The sequence below is a fragment of the Carcharodon carcharias genome, chromosome 19 (genome assembly GCF_017639515.1).
Source record: "Carcharodon carcharias isolate sCarCar2 chromosome 19, sCarCar2.pri, whole genome shotgun sequence".
NCBI classification, from domain to species: Eukaryota; Metazoa; Chordata; class Chondrichthyes; order Lamniformes; family Lamnidae; genus Carcharodon; species Carcharodon carcharias.
The window spans coordinates 71500318-71515200 of record NC_054485.1 but is presented as its reverse complement, the minus strand read 5'-3'; positions in this window follow the sequence as shown (position 1 = coordinate 71515200).

The following is a 14883-nucleotide window of genomic DNA, read 5'->3' as shown; positions in this document are numbered from 1 at the left end:
CTTCAAACCTTATGATGGAAAGAAGGTTATTGATGAAGCAGCTGAAGATGGTTGGGCTGAGGACACTACCCTGAGGAATTCCTGCAGTGCCACCCTGGAGCTGAGACTGATCTCCAACAACCACAACCATCCTCCTTTGTGCGAGGTATGACTCCAACCAGTGGAGAGTTTTCCCCCTGATACCCATTGACTCCAGTTTTGCTAGGGCTCCTTGATGCCACACTTGGTCAAATACTGCCTTGATATTAAGGGCAGTCACTCTCACCTCGCCCCTGGAGTTCAACTCTTTTGTCCATGTTTGAACCAAGGCTGTAATGAGGTCAGGAGCTGAGTGGCCCTGGCGGAACCAAAACTGGGCACCAGTGAGCAAGTTATTGCTGAGCAAGTGCCACATGATAGCACTATTGATGATCCCTTCCATTACTTTACTGATGATCAAGAGTAGACTGATGGGGTGGTAATTGGCCAGGTTGGATTTGACCTACTTTTTGTGTGCAGGACATACCTGGGCAATTTTCCACATAGCCGGGTAGATGCCAGTATTGTAGCTGTACTGGAACAACTTGGCTAGTTCTGGAGCATAAGTCTTCAGTACTATTGCTGGAATATTGTCAGGGCCCATAGCCTTTGCAATATCCGGTGCCTTCAGCCATTTCTTGATGTCACATGGAGTGAATCAAATCAAATTGGCTGAAGACTGGCATCTGTGATGCTGGGGACCTCCAGAGGAGGCCGAGATGGATCATCCACTTGGCACTTCTGGCTGAAGATTTTTGCAAATGCTTCAGCCTTATCTTTTGCACTGCCGTGCTTGTCTCCTCCATCATTGAGGATGGGGATATTTGTGGAGCCTCCTCCTCCAGTGATTTATTTAATTGTCCACCACCATTCATGACTGGATGTGGCAAGACTGCAGAGCTTAGATCTGATCTGTTGGTTGTGGGATCGCTTAGCTCTGTATATCACTTGCTGCTTATGCTGTTTGGCATGCAAGTAGTCCTGTGTTATAGCTTCACCATTTTTAGGTATGCCTGGTGCTGCTCCTTGCATGTCCTTCTGCACTCTTCATTGAATCAGGGTTGATCCCCTGGCTTGATGGTAATGGTAGACTGGGGGATATGCCAGGCCATGAGGTTACAGATTGTGTTTGAGTACAATTCTGCTGCTGATGGCCCACAGTGCCTCATGGATGCCCAGTCTTGAGTGGCTAGATCTGTTCAAAATCTATCCCATTTAGCACAGTGGTAATGCCACATTGCTGGAGGGTATCCTCAATGTGAAGTTGGAACTTCCTGTCCACAATGACTGTGTGGAAGTCACTCCTACAGATACTGTCATGAACAGATGCAACGGCAGGCAGTTTGGTGAGGATGAGGTCAAGTATGTTTTTCTTTCTTGTTGGTTCCCTCATTACCTGCCACAGACCCAGTCTAGCAGTTATGTCATTTAGGACTTGGCCAGTTCAGTCAGGAGTGGTGCTACTGAGCCACTCTTGATGGTGGACATTGACGTCCCCCACCCAGAGTACATCCTGCGCCCTTGACACCCTTAATGCTTCCTCTAAGTGGTGTTTAACATGGAGGGGCACTGATTCATCAGCTGAGGGAGGGCGGTACTTGGTAATCGGCAGGAGGTTTCCTTGCCCATGTTTGACCTATGCCATGAGACTTCATGGGGCCTGGAGTCAATGTTGGGGACTCCCAGGACAACTCCCTCCTGCCTGCATACCACTGCGCTGCCACCTCTGCTGGGTCTGTCCTGCCGGTGGACCGGACATACCCAGGGATGGTGATGGTGGAGCCTGGGACATTATTGGTAAGGTATGATTCTGTAAGGATGAGTGTGCCTGGCTGGTGCTTGACTGGTCTGTGAGACAGCTCTTCCAATTTTGGCACTAGCCCCCAGTGTTAGTAAGGAGGACTTTGCGGGGTCAACAGGGCTGCAATTGCCATCGTCATTTCCGGTGTCTGGGTCGATGGGTGGTTCGTCTGGTTTAATTCCTTTTTTTTAACTTTGTAGCAGGGTATTTAAGAGTCAACCACATTGCTGTGGGTCTGGAGTCAAAAGTAGGTCAGACCAGGTAAGGACGACAGATTTCCTTCCCTAAAGACATTCGTGAACCAGATGGGTTTTTACAACAATCTAAATGGTTCCATGGTCATCTTTAGACTTTTAGTTCCAGATTTGTTATTGAATTCAAATTCCACCATTTGCCGTGGCAGGATTCTGGGTCTCTGGATTACTAGTCCAGTGATAATAACACTATGCCATTGCCTTAGTATGAGATGAAATAAGTACAATAGCAAGAAATTATCTTGGATTGGAATATGTAGAATCCATATGGGTGGAGGTCAGAAGTAACAAGAGGAAGAAGTCACTGGTGGGAATAGTCGAAAGGTCCCCTAACAGTAGCTATACTGTAGGGCAAAGAATAAATCAGGAGATAATGAGGGCATGTAAAAAAGCCAGTACAGTAATCATGGGTGACTTTAATCTTCATGTAGATTGGGAAAATCAAATTGGCAGAGGTAGACACGAGCAAAAATTCATAGAGTGTATTCGGGACAGTTTCCTGGAACAATATGTTGTGGACCCAACCAGGGATCAGACTATTTTGGATCTGGTAATGTGTAATGAGGCAGGTTTAATAAATGACCTCAGAGGAAAAGATCCCCGAGGAAACAGTGACCATAGCATGGTAGAATTTAGCATTCAGTTTGAGAGTGAGAAGCTTGGGTCAGAAACAACAATGTTAAACTTAAATAAGGGTAATTACAATGGAACAAGGACAGAGTTGGCTTGAATAGACTTGAATAGGACTTTAGCAGAAAAGATAGTTGATGAATAATGGCAGACATTTAAGAAAATAGTTCATGACTTACAATAAAGATATATCCCAGTGAGGAAGAAGGATTCTAGGAAGAGGATAAACCAGCCATGGTTAGCCAAGGAAGTTAAGGATAGCATCCAACTGAAAGAAAAAAACATACAACGTGGCAAAGATTAGTGGTAAGCCAGAGGATTGGGTAAGTTTTAAAAACCACGAAAGATTACCAAGAAATAATAAAGAGAGAGAAAATAAACGTTGAGGGTAAACCAGCAAGTAACATAGAAATGGACTGTAAGAGCTTCATTAAATATATAAAAGGGAAGAGAGAGGCCAAAATGAACATAGGGCCCTTAGAGAATGAGGCTGGGGAAATAATAATGGAGAACCAGGAAATGGCAGAAGAATAAATACTTTGCATCAGTCTTCACGGTAGAAGACACTAATAGCATACCAAAAATACTAAATAATCAAGGGGCAAAAGTTGGGTGAGGGGGGAGGAAATAAATTCAATAACTATCACTAGAGAAAAAGTACGAGGGAAACTAATGGGGCTAAAAACTGATAAGTCCACTGCGCCTGCTGGGTTGCATCCTAGGATATTAAAGGAAGTAGCGACGGAGATAGTGGATGTACTGGTAGTAATTTTCCAAGAATCCTTAGACTGTGGAAAAGTCCCAGAGGATTGGAAAACTGCCAATTATTCAAAAAGTAAGGGAGACAAAAACAGTTAACTATAGACCAGTTAGCTTAACATCTGTCGTTGGGAAAATATTAGAGTCTATTTTAAAGGATGTAACAACAGAGCATTTAGAAATACGTAAATTAATCAAGTAGAGTCAGCTTGATTACTTCATGAAGGGGAAATCATGTCTGACAAACACTTTAGAATTCTTTGAGGAGGTAACATATAGGATAGATGAAGGGGATCCAGTAGATGCAATATATTCGGATTTCCAAATGGCATTCGATAAGGTACCACACATAAAGCTACTTAATAAGTTAAGAGCCTATGGTGTTGGGGATAGTATATTAACATGAAAAGAGGATTGGTTAACTAATAGAAGGCAGAGAGTTGGGATAAGGGGGGCATTTTCAGGATGGCAACCTGTAACTAGTGGAGTGCCACAGGGATCAATGCTGGGCCTCAATTATTTACAATATATATTAATGACTTGGATGAGGGAAATGAATGTCGCCAAATTTGCGGTACCACACAAAAATAGGTGGGAAGGCAAGTGGTGAGGATGACACAAAGAGCCTACAGAGGGATATAGACAGGTTAAGTGAGTGGGCAAAAACTTGGCAGATGGAATATAATATTTGAAAATGTGAGGCTATGCACTTTGGTAGGAAGAATAGAGGATCTGAATATTATTTAAATGGAGAAAGACTGCAGAAAACTGCAGCACAGAGGGATTTGAGAGTCTTTGTGCATGAATCCCAAAAAGTTAACATGCAAGTTCAGCAGGTAATAGGGAAGGCAAATGGAATGTTGTTTCAAAGGGAATGGAGTATAAAAATAGGAAAGTCTTGCTAAAACTATACAAGGCACTAGTTAGACCACACCTAGAATACTGTGAACAGTTTTGGTCCCCTTATCTAAGGAAAGATATATTGACATTGTTGGTAGTCCAGAGAAGGTTCACTAGGTTGATCCTGGATATCGAGGGATTTTCTTATGAGGAGAGGCTGAGTGGGTTGGGCCTGTACTCATTGAAGTTTAGCAGAATAAGAGGCAACCTTATTGAAACATATAAGATTCTTAGGGGGCTTGACAGGGTAAATGCTGAGAAATTGTTTCCCCTTGTGGGAGAGTCTAGCACCAAAGGGCATAATCTCAGAGTAAGGAGGCCGCCCATTTAAAACAGAAATGAGGAGGAATTTGTTCTCCGAGGGTAGTGAATCTGTGGAATCCTTTACCGCAGAGGGCAGTAGAGGCTGGGTTGGTAAGTATATTTAAGATTGAGATAGACAGATTTTTAATCAATAAGGGAATCAAAGGTTATGGGGACAAGGCAGGAAAGTGGAGGATTATCAGATCAGCCATGATCTCATTGAATGGTGGAGCAGACTTGATGGGCTGAATGGCCTAGTTCTGCTCCTACATTTTACAGTCTTATAACCCACAACCTCTCCTCCCCAAAACCAACTAGGTCCTTGTGGAAGTTATGTTCCAGTTGTACAGAGCTCTGTTTACACCCTATCTGGAGAACTGTGTTCGGTTTTGGGCACTGCACCTCAGGAAGGATATATTGGCCTTGCAGGGAGTGCAGCGTAGATTCACCAGAATGTTCCTGGGGCTAAAAGGGTTAAATTATGGGGACAGGTTGCACAGACTGAGCTTGTATTCCCTTGAATGTAGAAAATTAACGGGTAATCTAATTGAGGTGTTTAAAATGTTTAAATGAGTTGGTAGAGTAGTTAGAATCTACTCTTTTGGTGGGAGAGTCCAGAACAAGGGGGCATAGCATTAAAATTCGAGCTGGGCTGTTCAGCGGTGATGTCAGCAAACACTTATTCTTAAAAAGGGACTGGAAATCTGGAACTTTCTCTCCACAAAAATCTGATGAGGCTGGGGGTCAATTGAAAGTTTCAAAACTGAGATTGATAGGTTTATTGTTCGGAAAGGGGAATCAGGGTAACAGAGCCCAGGCAGGTAGATAGAGTTAAGATATGGATCAGCCATGATCTAACTGAATGGTGTAATTGGCTCAAGGGATCACTCCAGTTCCTACATTACTTAAATTCCTCTCCTTTGCCCTCTCCACTCTCATCTCCAATAACAATTGATCAGTGTGATCTTCTTCAACCTCCAGCTGAGCTTCTGACCTCATAACCTCTCCAGCACAAAGATCACCTGCTTTGCTATCTGTAACGTCGCCCATTTCCAATACCCCAACTCTCACATTAATCTATCTGCTGAAATCCCCATCCCCCTGTTGTTACTTCTAGAGTAGACTAGACAAGTCCAATGCTCTCCTGTCCAGCTTCCCATTTTCCACCCTCCATAAACTTCAGGTCAGCTAAAACTCTGCGATCTCTATCCTACTCACACACCTATCACCCCTGTGCTCACTGACCTACACTGGTCCTCCAATTTAAAATTCTCATGCTCCAGTACAAATTGCTCCATGGCCTCATCCCCCCCTCTGTCACCTCTCGCCCCATCGCTCTCCAAGATCTCTGCACTCCTCCAATTCTGGCCTTTAGTACACCCGCCCCACTTCATTCACTTCACCATTGACGGCTGTGTCTTCAGTCACCCAGGCTCCATGCTCATGAATTCTCTCCTTAAATTTCTCTGCATTTTTATCTCTCTATTCTCATTTCACACACTCCTTAAATCCCACATCTTTGACCAAACTTTTAGTTATCCCCTCTTCCTCATCAGCTCTCCCTTGCTTTGAGGATGACATCTACTCAGGGTGGTGAGTTTCTGCCATGGGTCTTCATGTGACTGATCAGACTGATTTTTGACCCACAGCTCTTTGTGCACATGGGGCAGGGCATCCCACGGGGTAGTGGGATCCGGAGCACGGGATAGTGGGATCCAGAGCATGGGACAGTGGGATCCGGAACACAGGATTTGCTACTTTTTCTTTTCTTCCCAGCCACTCCTCTGGCTCATCATTTAGGTGTTGGGATTTGATGCAAGATGCAGCTTAAAGAAAGAGAACGATTTGTTGTATGCCTCACACTTGAATGGTTTCTCCCCAGTGTGGATGCAGACAGTCCAGGTCTCGCAGCAGTTGAAGAACTAGCATTCCCATTCTCAATGATTGACAGCAAGCTCCTCCCAGTCATTGAGGTCAATATTGCTGTGCTTCAATGAGAGTTTCAGAGTGTTTTTGAAGCATTTTCTTTGTCCTCCTCTGGAACATTGACCATTTGAGAGAAGAGGACCTGGTGGGACAGACTGATTTTGGCCATTTGGACACAGTGGCCAGTCCATCCAAGTTGTTTCTGCAGGACATTTTCCGGAGTGCTTGTGGACCTGGTTTCAAGAAGGACACTGGTATTCGTTCGATGCTCCTCCCATTGAATATAGAGTCCACATGCACACCTCAACTTGAATGATTTCTCCCTGGTGTGGATACGGACAGTCCAGGTCTCGCAGCAGTTTAGGAATGTGGTAATGACCACTGCTCTGTACACAAGGGACTTGTGTTGTCTTTGTTTTTACTTTTTTTTCATTCTTTCATTCTAATGGAATCTGAGTACCACTGCACCAGCATCTGTTGCTCATCCCAAATTGCCTTTGAGAAGATGGTGATGAGTCACCTTGTTGAACGTCTGTCATCCAAACTTTAGTATGTAACTCACACTGATGGGGTTTCTGTGTCTGTGTGTTGATGGTCCAGGAGATACACTGACTGTGTGAAAGCCTTGTCACACATCTAACACCTGGGGTTTCTCCCCAGTTTGGATCCACTGGTGCTTAAGATCAGAGGAGTGTATGAAAGCCTTGTCACAAACATCACAGAATTTGCCACTGTGTGAATTCTCTGGTGAACCGGCAGGATTGAAGACGTTAGGATACGTTTATCACAAACCTCACATTTGATGGTTACTCCTCTGTGTGGATCCACTGATGGATCAGGAGGTACGATGACTGCGAGAACAATTTGTTGCACACCTCACACTTGAATGGTTTCTCCCCAGTGTGGATGCAATGGTGTTTCACAAGCGCGATGACCATGTGAAGGCTTTGTTGCACATCTCACACTTGAAGGGTTTCTCCCCTGTGTGAATATGTTTGTATGCACAGAGATCCGATGACCTTGAGAATGATTTGTCACACACTTCACACGTGAAGGGTTTCTCCTGTGTGAATCCCCTGGTGCATCAGGAGCTCAGAGGAGTGGGTGAAAGCCTTGTCACAAACCTCAAACTGGAATGGTTTCTGCCCCGTGTGAGTGCGTTGGTGTGTACAAAGGTTCCCTAACTGTGAAAATGACTTCTCGCACACCTCGCACATGGATGGCCTCTCACCTGTGCGAGTCATCTGGTGCCTCAGGAGATCAGAGGAGTGGATGAAAGCCTTCTCACAAACATCACAACCAAAGTGCTTCTTTGCTGTGTGACTCCTCTGGTGTATCAGGAGTGTCATAGATGTTGGAAAAGCTTTATTGCAAATCCCACAATTGAAGAGTGTCTCCCCTGTGTGGATTCTCTGATGGAACAGGAATTATGCTGACCGATTGATTTGTCACACACCTCACATCTGAACATGTTCTTCCCAGTGTTGATGCATTGGTGTCTCGTGAGTTTCGATAGCTACATGATGCCTTAGTCACACATCTCACTCTTGAATAGTTTCTCTTCCATGTGGCTGTTCAAAGATACACCTTGCCTGTGCCTTATGAGTGTATGGAGCCCTCCTCACACACCTCACACTTGAACAGTCTCTCACCTGTAGGAATGAGTCAGTGGTTCATGAGGCTCGATGAATGATTGAAGCTCTCACCACACTTGGAGCCACTCACACTACTTCCCAGCCTCACCCTGACTGATCGCCCACAGCCGAACCTTCGGAACGGTTGTTTCTGATGGAAGGCTCCACACCACTAACCAGTTTCAGATCTGATGATATGTCATGATATGACCCGACTGATTTCCAGATGATGGTTTCACTGCCCAGCCTTCTCTGTGTTGAGCAATGCTGTGAAGGGACTGGATGTCTTTCCACAGTTGTGCAGTTGTTCCTTGGGTGATGATCAGGATCTATCTGCGGTGTCTATCCTCTCTGTATTCTCTGGTGTAGTATAGTGCAGTCCTTCTGTAAAACAGGAAAAGTAAAGATGATTTCCTCCAACTCCCTTTCCTCCTTTGCTGAAGGGGCTGACTCATCAGTTAGAGACTGTTCTACAGTGAGTGCCAGTCTGCTATTCCCCTGTGTGGGGGATCAGATGCAAATCCTTTCTTTTTCCTCACTTGACTGTCACACACCCTCTGTTTCCAACAGGGACACTGGATAGTGACCAGGAGCAGACAATGTGGATACTTTCTTTCCTCCACCCGGGATTTTGGGAAAGGCCGAGGCCTTAGGTAAAATCTTTAAAGAAGGCATTAAAAGACATTTCAATAATTGTGTCTCCAGGTACGGTAGCCAAATTACTATGTTGCTGGATTAACAATCCAGAGATTGAGAGTTCAAATCCAACCACGAAAAGTTACATAGAATTACAGTGCATAAACAGCCCATTCAGCCCAACTGGTCCATGTTGGTCTTTCTGCTTCACATCAGCCACTTCTCAGCCCACCAGTGAATCCGTCTGTTCCTTTCTCCTTCGTGGTGCTTATCTAGTTTCCCCTGAAAGGTATCTATGCTAAGGGGAGGCAGTGGCATAATAAAGGGGTTAAGTGGCGTAGTTGTATTATTGCTGGACTTGTAATCCAGAGGCCCAGGGAAATGTTCTGGGGATCTGGGTTCAAATCCTCATACAGTGGAATTTGAATTCAGTAAAAATCTGGAATTAAAAGTCTGATGATGACCATGAAATCATTGTTGATTGTTGTAAAAACCCATCTGGTTCACTAATGTCCTGTAGGGAAGGAAATCTGCCTTCCTTACCTGGTCTGGCCTACATGTGACTCCAGACTCACAGCAACGTGGTTGACTCTTAAAATGCTATGAATGAATATAAAAAAAACCTCAGCTACTCGATGTTGTGCTCTGAATTTGTGAAACAAAATTTAAAAACAAACATGAAAACTTTCAGGTTGTCCTAAATATTGCCCTTCGGGGAAGCGAACCTACTAAAACTGCCTGGTCTGGTCTTCTGGTTCCGCAAACGATGATAAACAATCACCACAAAGTCCAATAATAAGAGGAAAATCAGATAGATCTGGACAATCCTGGCATTGTGTCAGAATAAGATTAGGATGATCTCAGCACACTGAAATCTGTAAAGTCTCTCTTAGCAAGGTTTGAGGACAAGTACCCAAGTGAGCAGAGCTGCCCCACAGACTGGTCAAGTAGCAGTGATACTCACTGAATTGTATTAATCTAGAAACATCCCAGACTCCTCCGTCCCCATCCCTGGTATGTCCGATCCCACTAGCAGATGGGAAAGTTCTCAGTAATGACTCCATGGAATCTCATGGCTTCCAGTCAAACAAGTTCAAAGAAAACAACCACTCCCCTCCCAACTGTTGAATGAGTACTTCACCTTGTTAATCATCACTAGGGAAGTAGACTCAAGACCGATCCCAAAACTGGGTATCCATGAGGTGCAGTGAGCCATCAGCAGCAGCAGGATTGTATTCCACCACAATCTCACAGCCTGGCACAGCCCTCATTCCACAATTATCATCAAACCAATAGATAGACATGTCAGGAGCAGCATTGGCCCCCTCTCTGCCGCTTGCCTCTTTGCCCACCCTATCTGGGCTGAGATCAGGAACTACCCCCAGCCCCACCCTGTCCATGTAGGGAGGAGGACTGCAGCCTGAAGGTGCATCCTTCAGTGCTCCTTGACATACTGAGTTTGACTAGTGTGCAACCATTCCTACCCTGCTCTGCTCTGCCCCCAGTTATAAGTTATAGCCCACCCGATCTCCCTTTACAATGAGTCTGCCCCCTCACTGGGTGACTGCTTCACAGCGAGAGTCAGTAGGATAGTGAACAATGAGGGGTATCGCACTGCTCCTACTGAACACCTGGTCACTTTATGACTTTTTACATGACAACAATAACTTGCATTTATATAGCACCTTTAACATAGTTCAATGTCCCAAGGTGCTTTGCAACAGTGTTTGTGAGCTTGCTCTGCGCACATTGGCTGCCACGATTCCTACATTACAACAGTGACCACACTTCAAAAGTACTTCATTTGCTGTAAAGAGCTTTGGGGCATCTGGCAGTCGTGAAAGGCTCTATATAAATGCAAGTCTTTCTTTTTTCTTCTTTTCTGAGGAGGTTACAGAGATGGTGGTGTGGGAGGTCTTGGAGGGACTTGAAAAGACAGGAAACATCCAGAACCCGACACACAGACAGAACTGACCATTCACAGTCTACAGAATAATAACCAGCTCCCAACACCCACACAGAACTCAACAATAGGAAATCAGTAAGAATCCTCAGACACTCTGCACCTCCCAGATAATTACACCTCACCTTCTCATATTCAATAATGACCCATCAACAAAACTCAGCCTGTAACTCTGAAGGGAAATGCTTCCAATAAACACATTCAATATCCAACACACAACTCCAGTCAAACAGTTCAGCACAAAGCACCGAATAAACAGCTCTCTCAGCTGGATCTTCTCACACAGCATAAGGGGCATTTCCACACCTGATTCCCCACAGGATAGTCAGACTGCCTGAACATTAGTGTGGATATTATGTGATGTAATTATTATAAATTCTGTTCCTTCGCTCACCGTCTCCTCACTTGGTTTTTGTTGTATTCTCGTCCCAGTTTATTGGGACTAAAGAATACGGATTGCACATTTGACTCAGGATAGCCGATTTGGAACAGTTCAGCAGACAGAAATTAGATGAAGCGCATACCGTCTGTTTACACAAGGGACGCAGAACTTACTCAAGTGCACTTCTAACACAAAACCTAACTCAAGACCACTAAGTACAGAGATAATCTGCACTACTCAGTTATTGGATACTAAGATCATGTGATCTTCCATTATTACATTCTTCTGAAAGATATATTACACATCAGGTTATCATATCCCCCCCACCTTTACTCAGAAATACATTTTACAATTATAACTACAATTTTTCTCCAAATATCAAATTATTTACACAGATAAGTAATTTAAAAGTTCAGTATTTCCGTGGGTTTCCTTACGCACGTAGAACGTCTCAGCTCCACAGCTTCGGATGTTTTGTCAGGAACCTCCTTTCCTGGAGTTGTCTGAACATCGTGTTCTTCAGTGGACGCCAGAAAATCTGTTTCCTTGACTTTTGCAGGTACAGCTGACCCTACGGACACATGTGTACTCAGTTGAGTTCCTTCAACAGGAAATGTTGACTCAGTCGTGAATCTGGAGGAATCATTTCTTGGTGCTCTGTTTCTCTCCCCGTTATGTGATCCACATGTCTCCTTATTACTCGGTCTTCCACTGTTACGTTGTAAGAAAGAGGTCCAGTAACTGCGCTTATTTTATCTGACAACCACTTGGGTCATTCTCCAAAATTCTTCACAAATACTGTCTCATCATATGGTAAACTTCTTATCACAACTGTACTGTGCCAGTCACGTCCAGTTTTCTGACTTCCCTGATTCCTTTCCACCTTCCTCCCTAAATTTGGCATTATCAAGTTCAATCTTATCCAGAGATGTTTTTGTATTAACAATTCTGCTAGTTGTGTGAAGGGTTGTCCTATAATGGAAAACATGCTAACCTGATTGTAATTGAATCGCCAGTTAATTTCTTCATACCAGTCTTGAATGTTTGGACCACTATCTAGCTAGTCCATTTGAAGGAGGATGATAGGGTGAAGTTTTTACATGAGTGATGCCATTTAAACTGGTAAACCTTTGAAATTCGGCACTTGTAAATGCCTATCAGTTGTCTGATGCTATCACTTCCGACTGTCCATTAATTGCAAGCCTTGGACGTAACTTCTCAATTGTAGCCGAAGATGTAGATGACTTTACCTCACATATGTCCATCTACTTTGAGTGGGTATCAACAATTAGCAGAAGCATTGTTCCCATAAAAGGTCCTACATAATCAATATGTAATTGTACCCATGGCCTTCCTGGCCACTCCCAAGTGTGTAATGGTGCTGATGAAGGTCACTTTTGCACTTGTTGACACTGCATACAACTTTTCACTAGGCTCTCTATTTCAGCATCCATTCCAGGCCACCATAAATAGCTGCGTGCCAACATTTTCTTTCTGAAAATGCCCTGATGTGCACTATGTAGTTCAGATACCAATGGCTTTTGTCCTTTCAGAGGCACAATCACTTGTGCTTCCCACAGTAAGATACCATCCTGGCTGGTTATTTCTGGGAAAATATGGCTTCATTTTGTCAGATTCCTGCTCTTATGACTAACCAGTTAGGACTTGTTCTCTTATTTTGGATAAGATTGGGTCTCGATTTGTCCAATCTCTAAATTGTTTAGCATTTACTGGTGATGAATCCAAGAAGTTCAATAATAAAGCGAGTTCTTGAGGAACTGGAACAACGACATTATTTTCTTTCAAGCACAAATGGCTAAGTGCATCAGCATTTGCAATTTGACTTCCAGGCCTATGGATGAAAGTATACTCATACACTGCCTGGATCAATGCCTTATTTATGTTTCTGTGTCTTCTTCCAATAGACTTTCTCCTTTGGAGAGCTGCCTTTAATCTCAGCCTTCTTTTCAACTTCCATATTGGCCAAACCAATCTCAGGTTTAAGCTCGACTAGAGTGAACTCAGTGGTTGAGTCTCCCAGAATATCATCATCTATCTGCTTCTTAAAAAATTCCGCAACTTTTGCCCCCAAAGTTTCTTTGGCTTCATGTAGCTGATTCTTCAGCTCTTCCATCTATTTTTTATATTTGTTTGCTGCCTCCTGGAAAATTAAGCATTTTTGTGTCTTCTCTGTCAACTCATCCTTCATTTTGGTTAGAGAGTGCTGAATTCTTTCTGTTTCTCTTTGTATTTTTCCAGTGGTACAAACTTTGACCTGAGGAAATCTTGTATTGTGTGAAGATCTATCAACAGGTTTTCTTTTTCCTTTCGGATATTGCTCACCTCGACTCGAACTCTGTCCTTAAGCATGGTCTCTTGGAGTTCCTTCTGCTGTTCTTCCATGTTTTGCCTCAAGACAGTCTGAAGTTCTTCAGGTTGCTGAGTTGTTACACACTCCTTTTCCAAAACAGAAACATTTCCTGCTTCCAACTGGGATCTCAGTGATCCCCCAAGGTTGATTTCCCTTCGCCAGTTTCAGCGAAAGAGGCTTGGTCCTCTAACTGCTATCAGTATTAGGGTAGATTTGCAAATTGGTTTCCGTAATGCACAGGAACCTTGCAAATTCCTTTAACTTGTATGTCTTCACCTATATAAGTCTTCAATTTAGCGTCTGATTTTTTCAAATTTAATTTGTGTTCTCCACTATTCAAATATTTGAAAGGATGCTCACCAATGGCTGTCGTGGATGCCCCTGTATCCACTATCATTCAAATGGGTCTATCATTCACTCTCTCTGCCACATAGATTGGTTCTGTTCTACCTATCTTCAAATTATACAACGAATAACTATCAGAATTGGTAACTTCCGGTTCATCTATGATGTAGATCTCACGGTTTTTTTTCTTCTTGTTTGAAATTTTGCCTGATTCTATCTTTGCAATGTCTCATTAGGTGTCCGCTTCGATGACAGTAAAAACATTCGATTTTTTAAACTGTCGTTCATTACAAGGTTGTCTGCTTCCACCTCTGTCACTATTATTCCAGGTTTTCACTGTTAAATCATTTCTTTTTATTTGGCTGCTAGCAGTGGCTGCTTCCCGCTTTTCAGCAGAGCTTTCCATTTTCACGCCCTTTGTGGCTGGGGCTTCCTGCCCAATGCGGAGGATGGTTCCATTTTGCACTCCTTTTATGGCTTCTGAGTCCCTTACTGCGCTCTCCATAGTGAGTGCTAACTCGAGCGCCTTGTTAAAATCCAAATTTGTTTCAGACAGTAAACTTTTCTGAATCGTGTCTTCGTTTATACCGCACAGCAATCAGTATCTTAGCATTTCATTTATCGATGTACCAAACTCACAATGTTTTGTTAACGTTTCAGACTTGCCATATAACAAGAAACTGTCTCCCCAGGTGTTCTATTTCTTGAGTTAAATTTGAACTATTGCATCATTACTGATGGCTTTGACTGGTAATGGCTTTTTACCAGTTTTACCAATTCATCAAAACTTTTTTAATCTGGGGCACTGGGTGCCGTTAGACTGCGAATGAATCCAGAGGTCTTACTCCCACACATGGAAAAGAAGATCGCTCGCTTCTTCTCCTCCACCGAAATGTCGTTAGCCATGAAAAAGAACACGAAGCGTCCAGTGTAATGGGACCAGTTGTCCATGGTCGGATCA